Source organism: Pipistrellus kuhlii, unplaced genomic scaffold (genome assembly GCF_014108245.1).
Source record: "Pipistrellus kuhlii isolate mPipKuh1 unplaced genomic scaffold, mPipKuh1.p scaffold_m20_p_1, whole genome shotgun sequence".
Lineage (NCBI taxonomy): Eukaryota > Metazoa > Chordata > Mammalia > Chiroptera > Vespertilionidae > Pipistrellus > Pipistrellus kuhlii.
This window is the reverse complement of record NW_023425404.1, coordinates 42,180,156-42,200,555: the sequence shown is the minus strand read 5'-3', so window position 1 is coordinate 42,200,555 and position 20,400 is coordinate 42,180,156. Positions and strand designations below refer to the sequence as shown.

General features: G+C 38.6%; 1 protein-coding gene across 4 annotated transcripts in view; it reads left to right on the top strand.

Moving 5' to 3' along the window:
- Window positions 1-20,400, top strand: part of UNC13C (unc-13 homolog C) — a 503,072-nt gene that overhangs the window by 342,855 nt on the left and 139,817 nt on the right. The gene's annotated exons all lie outside the window — the stretch shown is intronic.

Below are 20,400 nucleotides of genomic sequence, written 5' to 3'. Positions count from 1 at the left end.
GCATTCCCAACAGCAGTGCAGGAGGGTTCCTTTTTCTCCACATCCTCACCAGCACTTGTTTGTTGATTTGTTGATGATAGCCATCTGACCGGTGTGAGATGGTACCTCATTGTCATTTTTATTTATATCTCTCAGATGATTAGTGAATTTGAGCATGTTTTCCTGGTTTTATTTTGTAAAAACCTCCATACTGTTTCCCATAGTTGCTGCACCTTTTACAATCCCAGCAACAGTGCAAAAGGGTTCCCTTTTCTCTACATCTTCTCCAACACTTGCTGTTTATTGTCTTATTGATGATAGCAATTCTAACAGGTATGAGGTAATATCTCACTATGGTTTTAATTTTTGTTTTTCTGATGATTAATGATGTTGAGCATCTTTGAAGAAATGTCTTTTCAGGCCCTCTGGCCATTTTATTTAATCTGATTGTTTGGTTTTCTTAGTGATAAATATGTAAGTTCTTTAGGTATTTTGGGTGTTAACCACTTATCAAATCTATCATTTCACACACACACACAAACAAAACAAAACAAAAGAAAACAAAACAAAACACCCAAAGCCTTGTGAACAGTTTGTTCTAAAAAGTATTCCCACAATAGAAAGATAATTTTCTCAAAGTACTTAAAAGCAATAAGAAGTGTATACATTTTCATCAAATGGTCTCAGGTGTAGGATCATAGTGATATCTTACTTGTAAGATAATGCTCAGATGCAGGACTACTTGATGGTAGTTTATTGATTAAAGCAGGCCATGTTGAGAGTGTGGCTATTCATCTGCTTGGGGATGGAAATGGTAACCAAATCTAGGCAGGTTAACATCTGGTCGAAGCTTGCACAAGGACAATAACAAGGCTCTTCACCAGAAACTTCACTTTTAATAAATCTAAGTCATACAATGCAAAGCAAGGGAATGCAGGTCTGAGTTTAAAAATTCTCTAAATATTATTTGAGCACTCCCATGTTTAGAGTGAGAGATAGAACCACAAACAAGTCAATGGCTTCTGTCTTCTAGGAACTTATCATCTAGTAAGTAATTGTCTTTACACATATTCAACAAATATGTAGTGAGCCCCTAGAAGCTAAATTCACATACCTACACTCTTTGTGGAAGATACAACAATGAACAGGATAGCGGTGGTCCCTGGCCACAAGAACTCAGCAGGCCCCTGAGCCAGAAAGAGCAAGGAGTGAGGCTGGGGAGATTGATGGGGACCAGCATGCAGAGACATGTAGCCCATGGTGAGATTTGTGACTCTCTGCCTAGAGAATCAAGGGACCATAAAGGGACTTCATCAGGGACGGGTCTTTACAGATAAAACATTTTGACCAAAGTATGGAAAATAGATTAATAAATAGGGTAAGACTGGTTCAAAGTTCATGCCGCAGTTTTCTAGCATTGCTAAAATGTAAGCTTGCTACTAGGGAACACAGAAGGACCATAAAGATCTTTCCCTTGTTTGGGGAAAAAAAAAAAAAAAAAGGTACACAGTAGGTTATTTTATCAACTTTTCTGGTAAAGTCTGGGTCTACCACCTCACACATATAGAGATTTATCTAATCCTTAAGATTACAGCAGAACTGCTTAGAGGGGCAAAGTTTATATTCTGCAATGCAGTGTTTCTTCTCTGATGTTTTCATCCGTACTGCTCTTTCTCTGCCTTCAACCAACCACATCCTTTTTATACATCTCTGCTCTGATGGTCTCTTTGGAATCCAACAAGTCTCTTAAGTCAAATGGGATCCACCAGTCCACTAGCTAGTGGATTTCTTTAGAGAGCAATTTTGCTCCCCTAGTCCTATACCATATATTCCTCTGCCATCCTTGAATGTCTATCAGGCATCTTATACTTTACTAGAGGTTCGGCTGGGGTCTCTCAGCCCGGCTTGCCCCCTCTCATAGTCTGGGAGCCCTCATGGGTGGGAGGTGACCCAGTGATCAGGGGAAAGCAACGCCCCCATCATACCTCTGCTGCTGCCACTGTGGGCCGCACAAGCCTCGGCTGCCCCTGGTTACCTGAGCCTTGGGCATTTCTGGCGACTGGGCAGCCAACATATGAGGCTTGCCTGTGCCTTTGGCCAGCCCTGGACAGCTGAGGGGCTGAGGACAGGTAGAGCCACACTGTGCACCTGCCATTCCCCCTGGCTGGGCTGAGGGGACTGGGTGCTGCCATCCTGTGGCTATGGGCACTGCCATATTTGTGACAGTGTGATGGTCAATTTGCATATCCCCTCGTTATTAGATAGGATATGGTCAATATAGAAGTCTGAATCTCCGCTGTCAGAACCTGCTTCTTCCCACTGGCTGGCCCCCTTCCCTATTGCAATTATTGGTATCACCATTCATGCAGTTACTTCAGTCAAACATGTAGGGTTACCATGGATTCCTTTATTTTCCCCAGCACACTTAGTTTACTCCAGGTTTAGGCTTTATGCCAGGTCGTCTACTGCCTGGACTTCTCTTTCCACCAACCGTCACAACAGCTGTGTAGGGCTCAGCTTCATGCCACCTCCTCAGAATCAAACATCATTCCCGGGAGGAACCTCAGCTGAGTCCTTTGTATAGCAACTGATTACTATCTTTTACTTATTTGTTTGTATGTTTTGTTCAATTGATATTTCTTAATATTAGGTCTAGTAATAATTAATGTCGCTTACTAATACTTTTTTAAATCGAATTTATTTAAACAATACAACAAAATTTAATCAACAATATAGTTGCAGTTGTTTTCTACTACTTGTGCCCAACGCTCAGAAAGCATTTTAATCCCTCTGTTGTAAAATTCTTGTGATTTTGATGCAAAAAATTGGGTCAATGCATTTTTGAGGCATTCTTCATTATTAAATTTTTTTCCAAGAAGAAAGTTTTGCAAAGAACGAAACAAATGGTAATCGGAAGGGACAATATCAGGAGAATATGCAGGTTGAGGGAGAACTTCCCATTCCAACTGGCGCAGTTTTTCAGCAGTGATTCTTGCAGTATGCGGTCGTGCGTTATCGTGGTGAAGAATTACGCCCTTCCGATTAATCAGTGCGGGTTCTTTTTCTCTTAAAGCTTGGGCTAACCTTTCCAATTGGGCACTATACACTGCACTTGTAATGGTTTGGGTAGATGGTAAAAGTTCATAATGAAGAATTCCTTTAAAATTCCACCAAACACACAACATCACTTTTTTCGCATGCAAGTCAGGTTTTGGCATGGGCTGCGGAGCCTCATTTTTGTCCAACCATTGAGGCCGCCTTTTCAAATTAACATACAGCACCCATTGTTCATCTCCGGTAACAATTTGCTCTAAAAACGGGAAACGGTTTTGACGAGAGAGGAGCGAACTGCAAATTGTGACTCTTTGATTATGGTTGTTGTTGGTCAACTCATGAGGAACCCATTTTCCAAACTTTTGGACCTTGCCAAGTGCACGCAATTGATTGGAAATTGTTTTTTGTGAACAATTTAAAATTGTCGCAAGCTCTTGTTGGGTAATTTGAGGATTTTGCACCAAAAGAGCTTGAAGAGCTTCTTGATCAAAATTGGACACACGGCCTCGACCACTCTTGTCATCTAACGAAAAATTTCCCTCGCGAAATTTCTCAAACCAACGCTGGCATTTTCTGGCACTAACTGCATCTTGACCAAGAACACTACAGATGTTTTTTGCAGCCTCACTTGCTTTTCTTCCTAATTGGAACTCGTAAAGCATGCAGTGCCGAATATGCTCTTCATCCGCCATCTTCTTAGCCCTAGTTTTGCAACAAAAACCAAACCAAACACAAACTTTTTCAAGCAAAACTTGTTAATTGCACTTCACACGTTCTGTAGGTACCACGTGTTTGAAGGTTATGTCAATACAAGTCAACGCCAAGCAAGATTTTAAACGAATGTTTAAAAACGACATTAATTATTACTATACCCGATAGTATTCCTCGCTGCACTGTATAATTTTGTCTATGATTTTTTACCCACATAGCTATATTGCCTGGAACAAAGCCTAGGAAATAGAAGCTACTCAGTAACTATTTGTTGCATAAAAAGTTTACTAGGTAATTCCAACTCAATGGAGTGGTGATTAGTGAAAAGGGCAGTGGTGGAGTCTTCCGTTTGATCTTCTTTTGTTATGTGATCTTGGGAAACTTCTGAGAAATCAACACCTTTGTGTTTCTTTCTCCTCACCTGTAAAATGAAAGGATCACATTGGATCAATGGGCTGAGCCATGGGCAGGGAGGCTACTGCCCACACTTATGAGAAAATTGATTGTTTGTTTGGAACTATTCTAAAGTGGCACTGCTAGCCAGGGCACATTTTATTTGAGCAGGCTTATATCTTTGCTTATATAGTAGCAGTGTGCAAATATTGGGTATTTTATGTTCCCTTTACTTATAAAACCATGTGTTAATTTGAGAAATGTAAGTATAATATCTGTGTTAAAAAATTTAAAGCTCAAAAATTTAGTATTTGAGACAATGAAATTAGAAATGCTACAAGTGAAGCATCTGTAACTTTGAATAGATGCTTATGGATTATAGATTAATAATTTTGTGCAATAACAGTATCCCAAAATGCAGAGATTGTATTTTCGAAAATCACGTCCAAGATCAGTGGTAATTAATAATTTTGTGATTATCTTAGCTTGTTGGAGACAATTTTATTATTAGTTTGACTTTTTTAATAGCAGATTTGATATTTAAATAATATACCATATAACTTACCTACTTAAAGTTTATAGCCCATAGTTGTTATATTTGCTGATTTATACACATTGTCAAGAAGTCATGTAAAGGAGTAACTTGGATTGTAGTTCATGGTTTATGCATCTTCTCACACAGATGAGAGGGCTTTTGAGTGCAAAGATTATATATGTCATCTTTGTGTTCATTGAATCTTAACAGAAATTCAATAGGCGCTTGTTTATTTGACTTGAATTGCAAATGTGACAACCCAACACAAAGAACCTTGGAAACAAGGCCAGAACACCTGCCATGTTCAAACTTACAATTTGTAGTATTGCAAGTTGGAAGGCAGCCAGAGATCTGAGTCTGGAAAACCCAATTTCAGAAAGCTTCATCATGTATGAGCTGCACAACCTTGGACAGTTAATGCATAATCTCTCCAAACTTTAGTTTTCTTTTCTATAAAAAGGTGATAAGAATTTTCAGATTGATGTGAGGATCACCTGACACATTAAATGTACTTTGCAAACTCTAAAGCACTGTGCTGATAGGAAGAGACCATTGCTGTTATCTATAATAATAAAAGTGTAATATGCTAATTAGACTGAACAGCTGAATGATCTTCCAGACGTCCTTCTGGATGTCCTTCTGGACAAAGCCAGGGCTGCAAGGGCTGAGGCAAGCAGCTGATACTGTGAGGGCCAAGCCCCTTGCATGAATTTTGTGCATTGGGCTTCTAGTTTCTAAGTAAGGGAAGAATGTCCTGACAGAGTTCCAAAACAGTCTCCTTTAGGGTCATTTAAGGTTTAAACTCCTAGGAGAGTATTTACAAATGCTTGTGAATTTATTCACTACCTCTCCCTCCTTCTCATTCACATAAAGGCTAGTATTTATTGAATATTTATTATTATAATTTTGAGGATTATAATTTAGTAAATAAGAACTTGGAGGCAATTTATAATATCATCAAAATATCTAGATGCCTCTAAGTAACTGAAATGTTTACTTGCCAATTCCAATTGACTGCATGTATTTCATTTATCATCTTGGTATCCACAGAACTACATTGCCTGGGAATTCTTAAATCAGGACATTCCTAACCAGGGCATTGACTGTATAACATATAATTGTCTTCAAAGTCTCTATTGAAAGCAAATCTTGCAGGGCCTCAAGATGGACACTAGACAATGGATTAGGTCCACGGGATTCAGGTGGTTTCCAATTAATCCTATATAATAAAAGCCTAATATGCAAATAGACCGAATGGTGGAACTACAGGTCACTACGATATGCACTGACCACCAGGGAGCAGATGCTCAATGCAGCATTCCACAGGGGGAATACTGCTCAGCCAGGGCTGGGCTCACAGTTGGTAAGCCCAGCAGCAGTAATTGGAGAATCTCCTGTCTCCACAGCAGTGCTTAGGGCTTCTCAGGGGATGTCTGACTACTGGCTATCCCCTGAGGGATCCCAGATTACAAGAGGGTACAGGCTAGGCTGAGGGACCCTCCTCCCCAGTGCATGAATATTATACACTGGGCCTGTAGTAATTCCATAAAAAAGCTCTCGGGATGCCTTACAACACTGTTTTTTTCAGTTGGGGTTTGTGGCTGAGGTTCAAATTGCATTCTGAATTTGCATCCACATCCAGGGGTAGGTGTGGTGGAAGAGGAGTGTCAGAGGCATCTCCCAAATTCTCAGATGGATTTTGAATATCTGAACAAAGTCACTGAAAATAAATTAATTGAAAATGATTGTTTTGCTTAATTAACTTAGTTAGAGATAGAATTCATTATAATATATAAAACATAATCATCTTTAAATTGGCATGAGTAAAGTCCCCCAGATCAGTGCTCCTCCAACTTTAATGGCATTTTAATATTCGAAGGCAGATTCTGAATGAGTAGATCTGTGTGTGTGTGTGTGTGTGTGTGTGTGTGTGTGTGTGTGTGTGTCTGTCTGTCTAAGGGGTGATTCTCTTCATTTCTAACAAAATGTGAGATGATGCCCAGACATCTGGTTGGTGTGTCACACACCGAATAGCAGTGAGGCTTTAACACTGATATTAAAATAATGTATTAGTTCTGGGCATTCTATCTTTTTATCACCCATATGTTGTCTGCTGCTTAGTTATTTTGGATCACACTAGTATGTGAAGATTCTAAGACTGCCTTTGTAAGTTTTCCTGGTCTCATCATTCCAATAAGCACAACTTTGCACTCATAATTTTTATGAGCTATCCCCTGTTGGCTTACAAATTTAAATATTTACATATTAAATACTTTCAGAAAGTTCTTTGCTCTCCTCACATTTATTTTTTGGCTCTTCTCTCAAAGAAATGTGCTTGCTTTTTATTACCCTTTATCCAAATACAGTCTCAGGTCACCGTGTGCATTTAGAACATTGCATTGACTTTGTAGCCACAAAGACAATGAGCACATGGAGGCATGGTCACATCTCTCCTGATCTTACTGACTACCTTGGCTATGCCCAAATAATTGACTGTTGCATCATGAATTTATTTCACCTCACTTAGAGGATTTCATACTTAGAATCTTTCTGGTCTACCTCAGACTTGGTTTATCTCATACCTCTCATCTTTCTGGTCTACCAATCAGCAATTTTCTGCTGACCTTCAAGTCTATCCTCATAAATCACTGGTTGTCAATTTATATAGATCCTCATTATTTCATGGAAAAGATTGGATTCTGACTAATATCTATAATAAATAAAACCTTCCTGGAAACAATCAATTGCTTTCTTCTCCTGTTTACTACTTTGAGTTTTTGTTAACTTGACCAGAATGACAGACATTAATTAAAATTACGTCTCTATTCACTTCAAAGACTATGGATGGAGGGAGCAGAGATTGATTGTGCTTTGTAAAGGACCTACATGGCCTCCTTTTTTTACAGCAGTGGTTCTAAATCTGTGTGATGTTTCTCCCCTACTCCATCATACCTCAGAGGTATAGAAACTTCCATGAGTAACTGGAATGCTGGTGTTTTTTAACCAAGAAGAGAGGAAAGGTGGCTTTCCCCCTTCCCCATCCTATTGAAGATAATCAGTATTATTCTTATCCAGAGAATTATTCAAAGAAATAACACAATACTTATGTATGAATTATTAGATTTTAATGGGCATAATGTATTATACCTGAGAAAACTATATCCTAAACTATATAATAAAAAGCTAATATGCAAATAGGCTGAATAGCGGAATAACCGAACAACTGGTTGCTATGACATGCACAGACCACCAGAGGGTGTGCATGGAACATGTGCAGGCATTGGCCATGGCAGGATGGTGGAGTAGATGAGTAGTGACTCCAGACCAAGGCAGGGCAGTGGTCGCTGTTATCCGGGCAAGCCTTTGGTGGTTACTGAAAATTCTTTGCTCCCTTACATGGCAGTCCCTCCAGGCCCCTATAGCTTGACACCATCAGCAGGTGTGAGCAGCAGTTGCCAGCCCTGATCACCTCTCTGGACTTCTCCACCTTCCCCTGCTCCTTAGGGGTGATCTGGCCAGCAGCCGCTGCCAGAGATGGCCCCGCTCACACCCTTGCTGGTCCTGCTCATACATGCTGCTGATGCCAGAGCCACTGCTTGCACCTGCTGCTAGTACCCAGCACCAGTCCTGATTACTTGGCACCATCAGCAGGTGTGAGCAGCAGATGCTGACCCCAATCACCTCTGAGGGCTTCTCCACTTCCCCCTGCTCCTGAGGGGTGATTTTGGTAACAGCCACTGCTAGGTCCCCTGTCTGCCAGCAGCCCAGCTCCTGCTGCCACCACACGCACCTCCTATTGGCACCGGCCCCAATGGCTTCATGCCGTCATTGGGTGCAAGCGGGGCCTGTGCTGTCAGCATGTGGGAGCAGTGGCAGTGAGAGCTGAGCTGCTGGAAGATGAGGGACCTGGGGCCACAGCAAGAGAGGCCGGACAGGGGCACAGAGGATGGGCCCACTGCATCCTCTCGGCCCACAGTTCCTTTCAAGGTGCACAAATTCATGCACTGGGCCCCTAATATACCATATGATTAATAAGTCATTTTCCTGTTCTTAAAGTTATTTGCTAAGATTTAGCTACTTTGAATACCAGAATACCACAGAGATAGTTACATGCTACTTCAGCAAACATTCACATTCCTGATATAATAATAGAGCATCACAATCCAATGGCCTGAGCTAAAAATTGGGAAGACCTCATTGACTTATTTTTCACTTCAGCATTCATTTAGCAAATATATACTATAAGATCTATATAAACTTTTCTCAACAATTTTCTTCCTATGCTTCTTACAACTGACCTTCATCAGACATGTCACCTTTCCTATTTCCACCTTGAATGATAAGTTCTTCCTTTGCGGATGCCTCTCTGACCATTTCTTAGTATAGCCTGGACTTACTTATAATCTACTCTCCTTTCTGTACCTGATCTTAGACCTGGTGCTAATATTTTCCCCATACACATACTATATGCTTTAGCTCTGTCCAACTATTTAAAGTTTCCCTGGAGTCCTTACATAAGTTTCTGCCTTAGGAAACTGTGCATTATTCCCCTCACCTCACCTAAGCTTTTCCTTAATTGCCATTCCTAGCAAAGACATGCATTCTTCAAAGTCCAATTCAAATGTTACTTATTGTGTTAATTTTTTGTGAGATTCTCAGAGAGAAATAAGTACGTCTTTCCTATTTTCCCATAATTCGTCCTATTATAACATATTCCTTCCATTATACTTCACAAATAAAATACATCACTCACAATATCCTAAGCTCTTATTCATCTTTTATGAATGTCCCTACTCTTTCCCCTTTCTCTGACACTTAATAGAAAATGTTATAAACCAGTGATTGCCTGCATGAATAAGGCCGTCTACAAAAAGCCAAACGCATAGATATCTGTTCCATTCCCAAATTCTAATTTCCAGTTGCAATTCAACAGAATCACACAAACCTAAAGCAATCATTCATACAAAGGAGAAACAATTTCTAAATATGTAGTCCCAACAATTACTTTCACCACATGTGGTTATAGCAGTTTTAAGAAAAGCTTAATAATCATAGCTTTGGCGGGGGGGATCCCAAATACCTTTTATTTACCCACAGAGACTCTCTGTGTGTGCATTACTCAGGTGTTATAACAAAAGATGACAAGTTTACATGAAGTACAAGCTATGCTTCCTTGGGAATTTGTGAGATAGCTCTTCCAGTTACACTCTGTTCATTATTCCCTACCTTCTTTTTATAACATCCCATTAAGTTTTATTAACATATCTTTCTACAGAATTCCAAGTCTAGATTAATGGATTTTTTAAAAGAAAACAAAACGGATGCCAGTGGTTAGTAATTCTCAATGCTCTTTACTGCAAAAAGGAGCAGTTCTGTGCATTTAAATTTTCAGTGGCAGATCACATGAATCAACCCACAAACTGAAATATGATTTCTGGATTAATATATTAATTTAGACAAGAGTGCTTATTTGAGAAATCACTTGTTATAGTTGCCCTCCCCAAATAAAGGCAAGAAGAAAATTTATCTACTGGTACTTCAGTTTTCCTGACTCACCAGGTCAGTGGTTCTCAGAACATGGTTCCCACCAGCAGCAGCAGCATCGCCTGGGAAGATGTTAGAATGAAAATGCTTGGGTCCCACCCCAAAACTGCCAATTCAGATTGGGGCCCACCAATCTTTTTAAACATGCTTCTGATGAATGCTCAAGTTTGAGTACTACTAATTTGGAGAATATATAATCCACATACATTCCATTGTTGTTTGGAACATGCAATGCTTTTTTAAGACTGTCAGAAATATGTCTCTTATAGTGAAAGTAAAAAATGGAGGTGCTGTTATGGATACATTAACCATGTAAAAACAAAACAGGAAAGGAATAAAATCATGAAAGAAAAAACAGTTAAAGGAACAAATTAACCATGGCTATCAAATTTTTTAAAAAAAAGTTAAGTGAAGAGAGAAGAATTAAAATAGTAATAAAGTAAAAGAAGATAAATAAAAAATCTCAAGGAGATAAAGGGAGAAGGGGAATAGACTAGGCCAAGCTTATTAACTCAATGTGAGAAAAATGGCAGGAAAGGTGCTGATGACTCAGCCAAGCAGGCATACAAGTCTTATGTTATGAAAAGTCCATGGAGTACTCAATAACATAGAGGAAAATGAACCTCCATTTTAAAAGTATGAAAATATTGCTTATTTTGCCTAATCTTCTATTTAAAAGAAAAATAGAAACACATATTGCATTTATGTCAAGTCATTTTTCATTTTTGCCTAGGAGTCAAATTCCAACAAGAGCATATAAATTTCTGCTAATGTTCACATCTTTTATTGTCTTTATTATTTTTTAATAGAACAAAACTCAATACATTTTAAAACAGTTAATACTTTTTTGTATCATAATACTACAAAAGTCAAATATTATACAATGTGGATAACTAGCTCTACCATTTATTTATATTCTACTGATCTTATCAGTGAGACTTTAATAAGATTTTGTTGAAACTTTGCATAACAATGTTTTCCATATTTAACTGTTCAGCATGCTTTGTGTTCTATTATTTTCCATAGGAACAACTGTAAACCTACTTTTGCCCACTCCTGTGTTTTAAAGAGTAAATGTTTTTATTGTTTTTAAGTGGAATGGATGGTAATACTAGTGACATTCCTAGTTATATAACATGAGCTTTTTGGCAAAAAGGGAACACATTGACCATGTTCATTTCTTAACACACGCTTGGCACATATAGTTGCTTAATAAAGAATAATTGAATGAAAATCCAAGGTGCACAAAGACAATCCTATATAATAAAAGCCTAATATGCTAAGTGTCGGGTCGACCTGTTGGTTGTTCAACCAACTGAAGTGTAATATGCTAATGATATACTAAGGCCACTCAACCACTCATTATGACGTGCACTGACCACCAGTAGGCAGACAGTCCACAGGTTGACTAGTTGCTACAACGGGCATTGACCAACAAGAGGCAGACGCTCTGACAGGTAGGTTAGCTTGCTGCTGGGGTCAGGCAGATTGGGAATGAGAGAGACAGGCCAGACATGCCTTGGAGCCCTCATGCCGTCCCTCTCCAACTGGTTAACCTCCTGCATTTCTCTCCAGCCCCAATCTTGCACCTGTGGGGCCCCTCGGCCTAGCCTTCATCCTCTCACAATCAGGGACCCCTTGGGGGATATTAGAGAGATGGTTTTGGCCTGATCCCACAGGCCAGGCCAAGGGACCCCACTGGTGTGTGAATTCATGCACTGGGCTTCCAGTGTGCATATAAATGCACATGTGTATATTAACTATACTAGAATAATCCAGAATGATTTTTATCTTGATGAGAGACAGGGATAGCACAATGGTAATACTTTCTCTAGGTTTTCTAATACATTCTGTATTATAATACATTATTCATCAATTTAATTGTCTGCATTGATATGTGGACAACAACATAGTAAAGCTTCAGTTTATCAGAATACCTTTCCTCAGATAAACCTTTGTGATTCAATCCTTAGCTAAAGCTTCTGAATATGTAACAATCTATTTTACAATAGCAAGCATAGCACACAAAACATATAGTTAAACTCTAATTTTAAAAGGTATAGCTAAATTTTAGCCATCAAATATATTTCAAAACTGATTAATAAAAGTCAGTTGTCAAGCTGTGTAATCTGCCATCTGAAGACAGTCTGTTAAATCCCCACAGCATTTAATGGGGGAAATAGAGATCAGTGAGAATAAATCTCAAAAACCAGGGCAAGACCACGGCCTACAGAAGTGTGTCAGCCACACTTTCCTCTGTTCATTCTGCTTTTTTTCTTCCTACTTTCTAGCCTTCCCTTCCCTCTTCTTTTAAAAATATACATTTTATTGATTTCAGAGAGGAAGGGAGAGGGAGAGAGAGAGAAACATCAATGATGAGAGAATCAATGATTGGCTGCCTCTTGCACACCCCTAACTGGGAATAGAGCCTGAAACCCATGCATGTGCACTGACTGGGGATGAAACCATGACCTCCTGGTTCATAGGTTAACACTCAACTATTGAGCAACACAAACCAGGCCCTCCCTTCTTCTTTAGCATCCTCCTGAACCCCTGGTACATTCAGGGCTTCCCAGCAGATGGAATACACTAAGATGTTTGGGACATCTTAATTATCCTCTTCCAAAATATATGAAATCAAAATAAGGAAAAAAAACACATTAAAATTAAGAATTGGAGGAGTGGGGCTGGCAAACAAATCCTGCTTACAGTGGTGAGCTGAAAGCAGCCATGTGGGCACAAACATAAAAGGAACTAAAATGAATGTCATTACCCATTGCTTTTCACCTTGTAAACACGCTGTTTCTCAGATGTTCAGGGATTCCTGCCTTCTTTCATCTTTACTCTGAAGGAAAGCATCAGTGTTAATTCAAATGACCTAAATGGGAGGCTTAGAGCCCTTTTACACTTAACAATAAATGCATTTCTCAGTTTCCTCCCCTCTGGCAGTTCCCTGTCCTAATCCTCAAAACTACTTGTTTTATATTTCTGGAGTAGACAGAGAGGGTAAGTTGTGTGTGTAATTAATCTAGAACATGCTGACTAAATATCCAGCTTCTAAATAACAGAAAAGAAAAATAGGCATTTAGGAATGTTTGTAATGCTATAATTCATCTTAACTTTTACCATCTACTAAATCACCTTGTAACCTATTTCAGTAAAATATAATTAAAATATGTTGACCAGAGTTATATTGTGTTCCTTTTATAGAAACGAGTTATCTGAGTAGGATGTCATTAACTGGTCAGTCACTTTCTGTGGGTTCCCAAATTTCCAATTCAAAAGTTACTGCATGGCAAAAACAGGCCTAAATTATCTTAGGCTACGGATGTGGTCTTGCGAGTAATATAAGTAAATCTATTTGCCAAACACCTCACCTGTGTCCTGAAATTAAGTTCAAAGGTTGCTAATGTTATCTTCCCACAGTGATGAACTTTAGCAAAATACCAGGTAAATGGAAATGATTTTCTTAAAAGCCCAGTGACCACGTTAATTAGAACCAAGAGATAGAGCATTACCTAGTCAATTATTTTAAATTGTTGCCATGGCCAGTATATAAGTAGCACATTAAGTCTTCATGGTCATTTTCTCTTTTCCCAAACTCAGGCTGAAACAAAGAATTCTAGTTCTACCTCACAGAAGCCTGTTGTTTATTAGTCTTTGAAATAAAGAACGCCAATGGGCCCTGGCAATTCAAGGGTTTCGATAAGCATCCAGGCCACCTGTGTCCCTAAAGAAACACTGTGCTTTCCGCCATTTTTCTAAGATAGTATCAGAATTTACATTCTTTGTGGGCTCAGTTCAGGGTCCCTATTGTCACAAGCATAGGTGGCCTCTTACTGTTGAGCTTGGTTCAGCTCAAGAGTCTTGTGACTTTTTTTCTCTCTGACTGAAGCCTCAGGAAAATACAAGGCAGGAAACTGGGTTCTCTTTTTTTCTCCTACACAGGGCATGGCCACTTAACCAGCTAATTATTTCATTATATCTTAAAGAGTCACAAAAAAATAAAATGAGGAGATTATTTGTAGTAGCACCAAAATACCAAAAGTAAAAATGTCAGCTCAGGTCTCTAAAAAATATAAGGTTTAGGGTTATAGCGCATTAGTTATCTATCACTGAGTAACAAATCATCCCAAAATTTCATGAATTAAAACATAAATATATAATATTTCCATGGACAGCAAGTTCTGGCTTGGGCTTTCTTATGAGGTTACAGATGCTGAACCCTAAGGGATCATCATGAACCAACTCTTGAAATTTCATGAAGTTAAATTCATTGGGAAAGAAAGTCTGGCTCCTTGAGAGGAAAGTAGCCCCACACTCTCACGAAGAGCATTTATTTCTTTGTGTGTAGTGGTGTTCAGCTCTGGCTGTGCATTAGAATCACCAGGTTAGAGTCTAGACTTAAAAAACAAAACAAAACCCAAAAACAAAAAACAAAACTCCCAGGTTTTTAATCTTGTTTAGCCACTACCTAATGAGCACTTATTAAGTACTGCTCTAAATTATATGCAAACATTAACTTATTTGAACCTCAAACCAAGCATATGAGGCAGGTACCACTATTATCCCCATTTTATAGATGAACTAGAGGCAAAGAGAGGCTAAGTGTTTTGCTCAAAGTCATACAACAATTAAATGGCAGAGGCAAATGCACAGGGTGTTTTGTTATATATTCACTAGAGGGCCAGTGCATGAAATTGTGCACAGGTAGGTTCCATCTTCTGCCTGCTTGCCAGTCCCCAGTCCTGCCCTACTGCCACCACCCACCCTGGTTCTCCGTGTTTCCCCGTTCTCCATCCAGGCAATCTGAGCCTGTGAGCCAGAGGGAGGGACCAAGAGGCCTGCCTTCCATCTTCTCACCAGTCCCCATTCCCACCCCGCTACAACCCACCCCAGTTCTCCCTAGTTCCCCATTCACCATCCAGGAGATCTGAGACTGTGGGCCTGGGGAGGGGGAGGGACTGAGAGGTGGTCAATGGTCAACGCACCTCATAGCTAATGGTAGATCAGTCGTTCTGGTCATTACGCCGTTACAGTCACTGGCCTTTTATTATATAGGATAATTGAGAACTACTACTCTTAACATTAATAATATTTGAAGGCCTTCTTTGAGATTCTGCTGAAATATACAAGCTTTATTACCAGAAAAATGCACAAAGCATATACATAAAACATCTGCTTATACCCATCGAGGTATGCACATATAAACACCCTGCAGCCCAGTTGTAGATTTTTTTCCCCCCCTCAGGATCTAAGAATCCCAGACTATGAATCTTAGCTTGCTAGATAACTGGTTTTTCTTGGACCAGCATCATATGGGAAGATGTTAGAAATGCAAACTCTCAGGCCCCATTCCAGACAAAATCAGAAACTCTGAGAATGAGAGTCAACAATCCCTTCCTGCATTAACAAAACCTCCAAATGAATCTCATATGTGCTGAAGTTTGAGAACAACTACTCCAGAAGGTCTGGTGGGTAGACGCAAATGAATGAGTGAATCCTCGCTTCATATAGGTTATGTATAGACATCTCATTGTTCTTGGCTCATCATCATGTGAATAGAAAGTTTCTTCTGCTAAAACCCGACTTCTTTGAAAACAAAGATGATCACCAAAAGGAAGTAATCTATTGGTATTCATTTAACTATCTATAATAATAAAAGCGTAAGATACTAATTAGACTGGACAGTCAAATGACCTTCCAGACATCTTTCTGACAACCTTCTGGACAAAGCTAGGACTGCGAGGGCTGAAACAGTTGCCACAGTGGCAGGAGCCAATGCAGAGGCACCTGCCAAGGCAGTGGGGACTGAGCCCCTTGCACAAAGTTTGTGCATCAAGCCTTTAGTTCATTAATAGCACATACATGTCATCCATTCAATAGATACTCCCTGAATGCTTACTCTGTGCCAGGCATGCAAGACTCAATGCAACACACAACATTATCAAAACAGGCATGACCTCTGCTTTAGGGTTACTTTTACTATATAATAAGCAAATACGCAAATAAATGTATAATTATAAAATTTAATAAGTGCTATGGGTGAAAGTATATGTTAAAAAAACATTTTGAAAATTAACCTCTAGAATTAAAACATCCTTACCCAAACCCTATTCCTCTCTTGGCATTTCCTATTTCAGAAAATGATGCTACCATTTGTTTAGTGCTTAGAAATTATCTTTGATCCTTTGTTTCTCTTACTATACCACCATCCCAGTAATACAACACATGCAAATTCATAAATAAATGCTACCTGCTCCATCTCCAAAACATGTCTGGCTTTGTATCTTTCTCTCCAGCTCTATTACCTCCAACTAGTTCTAACCACAAACCTCCTTTTCTGTGATAGAAGTAATAGCCCCAAATAGTTCATTTTGCTTTCCTATAATTCACTGTTCTCATAGCATCCAGACTGTCTGTACAAATATAAATTAGATCAAGACATTCTTTGACTTACAAAAGTTTCAAAAAAACATTTTCCTTTTCATAGATCAAAATGCTTTTTATTTTTCACCCATGGCTTATATTGCCATATATAGTCTAGCTTCTACCTCTTCCTCCAACTTCATCACTTTCTCTTTCCTTCTCCCTGGGCACACTGCCCTCATCCTTGTTTCTCAACTGGACCAAATTTGTTTCCACACCAGGACATTCATGCTCACTCTTCTTCCACCTGTAAGTTCTATCCTTCATGCTGTATAGCAGTTTCTTCCTCATCCTACAGATTTCAGTTATATGCCACCTCTTTTCATAACCCTCCTGAACATCCCTTCCCTCACTACACTTCCACAACACCCCCTCTCCACAAACTCTTGCCGAATCTCAATAATTTTATTTAGGCTAGTTAGTTGTTCACTTGTTTACCTATGGTTTTTTCTTTCTTTTATAATGTTGTTTGTGAAAGTGTTTGGGTCACAATCCAAAGTAAAAAGTATATTGTTACGATAATGTAATATATACATACAACAAGTATACACAAAACCAAAACAAAACTTTTATGAAATGTGGATTTTTTATAAGAATAGAGATGATAAATTCTGAAGCCTTAGTTCTTATCTTACTTTTTCAATTTTATATTTATATATTTACATTTTGGTTATAATCTACTGAATTGATCTCATGATCTAATGATGAATGGAGGCCAGCAGTTTAAAAACACTACTCTTAAATTTTAAAATAAACTGAATGGCTTCTGGAGCTTTCTAATCCTATTTACAATTGAATCCTCACTCCTAAAACATAGTAGATATCCAAGCAATAATTTTTGAATACTTTAAAAATATACTAGGCAGTAAGCCTTAAATACCACAAAAAATATCTAGACATATTGCATATTCACAGAGTAGAGTCATACATTCTATAACAATATTTGGGCTTGTGACCCAATTTAGGGCCTGTTTGGTGTTACCTAACTCTTTATTTTTAAGTATTTATAATGATAACTAGAGGCCCTGGTGCATGAAAATTTGTACACTAGGGGGCAGGGGAACCCTTAGCTCGGTCTGTGCCCTCTCAAGATCTGGGACCTCTCCAGGGGGATGTTAACCTGCCAGCTTAGGCCATCTCCCTTGAGGATTGGGCCTAAGGTGACAGTCAAACATCCTTCTTGCAGTCCGGGAGCTCTTGGGGGATGTTTATCTGCAGGGAGCAGGCCTAAGCTGTTAGTTGGACATCCTTAGCACTGCCACGAAAGTGGGAGAGGCTCTGGCTTCTGCCGATGTGCTAGCCAGCTGTGAACCTAGCTTCTGGCTGAGCCACACTCCCCCTGTGGAAGTGCATTGATCACCAGGGGGCAGCTCCTGTATTGAACATCTGCCACTGGTGGTTAGTATGTGTCATAGCAACCAGTCATTCCTGGTCAATTTGCATATGACCATTTTTTTTTTTTTAAATATACAAAGTTATATTTAAACTTTAAATTTGTTCTAAGACTAAGACATTCCTGGACAACTATCACATCTCTTGTGCAAGGTTTTTTAAAGGGAGAATTTTAAATGGAAATCTGTAATAGATCATAATTGCCAGGAGGAAAAGATAGTAAGAGTGCAATTAAAAATAAAGTTGGCATTTTCTGAAAACAAAGGAATGGGTATGCATATACCAATACAATAACACTAAATTATCACTTATATAAAAAGTATAAAGCTCGTCATTTTTTCCTCTTTTGTTTTACTGCTATTAATTTTTTCAGCCATGCTTCATTTGGGAAAAGATAGAAGAAGATATTGAAAGTTAAATAAGAAGCGATGAAAACTTGCTTAAATGTTTCTTCTTTATTAGCAGTTTCTTTTTAAAAAGCTAGAGAAATAAAAAATCGAAAGTAATTGGAACAAACTTTAGAATCGCAGAGGGAAGGCTTGGTGGGTGGGAAGAGATCAACCAAAGAACTTGTATGCATATATGCATAACCCATGGACATAGTGAAGATATGGGGCAGGGGATGGGGGTGGGCTAGAAGGAGTCAATGGTGGAAAATACATATATAATACTTTTACAATAAGATTTAATTTTAAAAAGGAAGTAAGTGCTAAAATCTGTTTAGAGAAACTCAATTTAAACAGGAAATTAAAATATTAATATATTATGGCCTTAGATGCTAATTGCTTCACTGCCCCTGGTAGATACTAAAGAAGACAAAATGAATTAATGAAATACATGAACATTATCTAAACTACTTGACTTTGTGGAACTCGTAAATTCAGTTTCATTATATTGAATCAAATCAGTCACAAGTGCAGCAATGCATGTAGATATATAGATGGAACCAAAGATACAAATATCTATCACTTTTTTTGCAATATTTTGGTTAAGAATATTTGTGTTTGGAGATTGCTGATACCAGTGAAAATGTTTTGGCAACAAAGGAACTCTGGGAAGAAGATGCAATTGGTATGAAATCAGATTTAAAAAAAAAAATTTTTTTCTAATGAGAAATCCAGGAAAACATACTTTTGCCATAGTTTTTGTTTTGTTTTGTTTGAGGAAAAAGAAAAGCATTGAAGGAATGACCTCCTGTTGGTTCCTTTGGGATGAATGCCAATCATATAGCCTATGACTGACGTATAAAAATGTGACCTGAGAAGAAGGTGAAAGGCACTACACAAAGTTCCTTTATGCTTTAGATCAGAGCTCTGTGAGCAAGATAGATAACATGCTAGATAATACCCTATTAAGAAACTACCTGTAAGTGGTTGATACCTGTAAGTGGTTGATACCTCAGATACCTCATATCAACCCCATAACAGTAGCATATTTGTTACTGTTCAAGTCACAATAATTTCTTCAACATTTTGGTTAGGAGTTGCTAACCAAACCCAACTGGAATCAGTTACCAAATTTTTTAGATCACTTGTGATAAAATGTAGAGAAATATTAAAATTATATTATTAATAGTCTTTGCATGCTTCTTTCTTATTGAATTCTGCCTTTCATGGATGTTTAGACATTTTTTATAATGTGCTACTTGCTCATACTCATTAGCCTATCCAGCTTTCCAATATACTATGAAGTAAATCAGTACTAAATGTTATTAATTATTGTGGCTGACCCGCAGACCCTGAGCAACAGATGGATGATTACTCTGGCACATGTTTCTGTGAAAGAGAGGACTAAGGGACTGCTTGGCTTGAGAAACCAAATAGTCTCATTAACCTGCCTCCTTAGGCTTTTATTGTAACAACAGCTTGAGCTAAAATTGACTATTAGATACTATAAGCAGGGTAAGCATCCTTGAAAAGACATATGTGTCTATAGTGTTCTTTAATCAAGGATGTCTAAAGACTAAACATAAAGATTCCAGTAAAGCACCCAGAAGCTCAGACTTGCTTGGAAAAGTCAAGGCAGGGGCAGCTGCATTTAGCCAGCTCCCCGAGAGGGCCACGACCTTTCGGAGATTTCTCCTTACAAACTTTCCAACCAAGTCCCGTGCTTCCCCACAATTAATAGAGATTAAAATATACAGAGGTTAAATGATCTGTCAAAGCATATTTCCTCTGTCAGTGCTTTTAAAAGAGTTATCTTGCTTAAGTTTGCACTAACTAAATAAGTACTGTTTGCATGGGAATTTAAATCACATTTTCTTTCCACTACATGGAAGAGCAAGTCCATGAGATTAATAAACTACACTAAATACTATCTCTGGAAATTTAGAAACAGAATGAAATGAGGCTGCTGGGTAATGA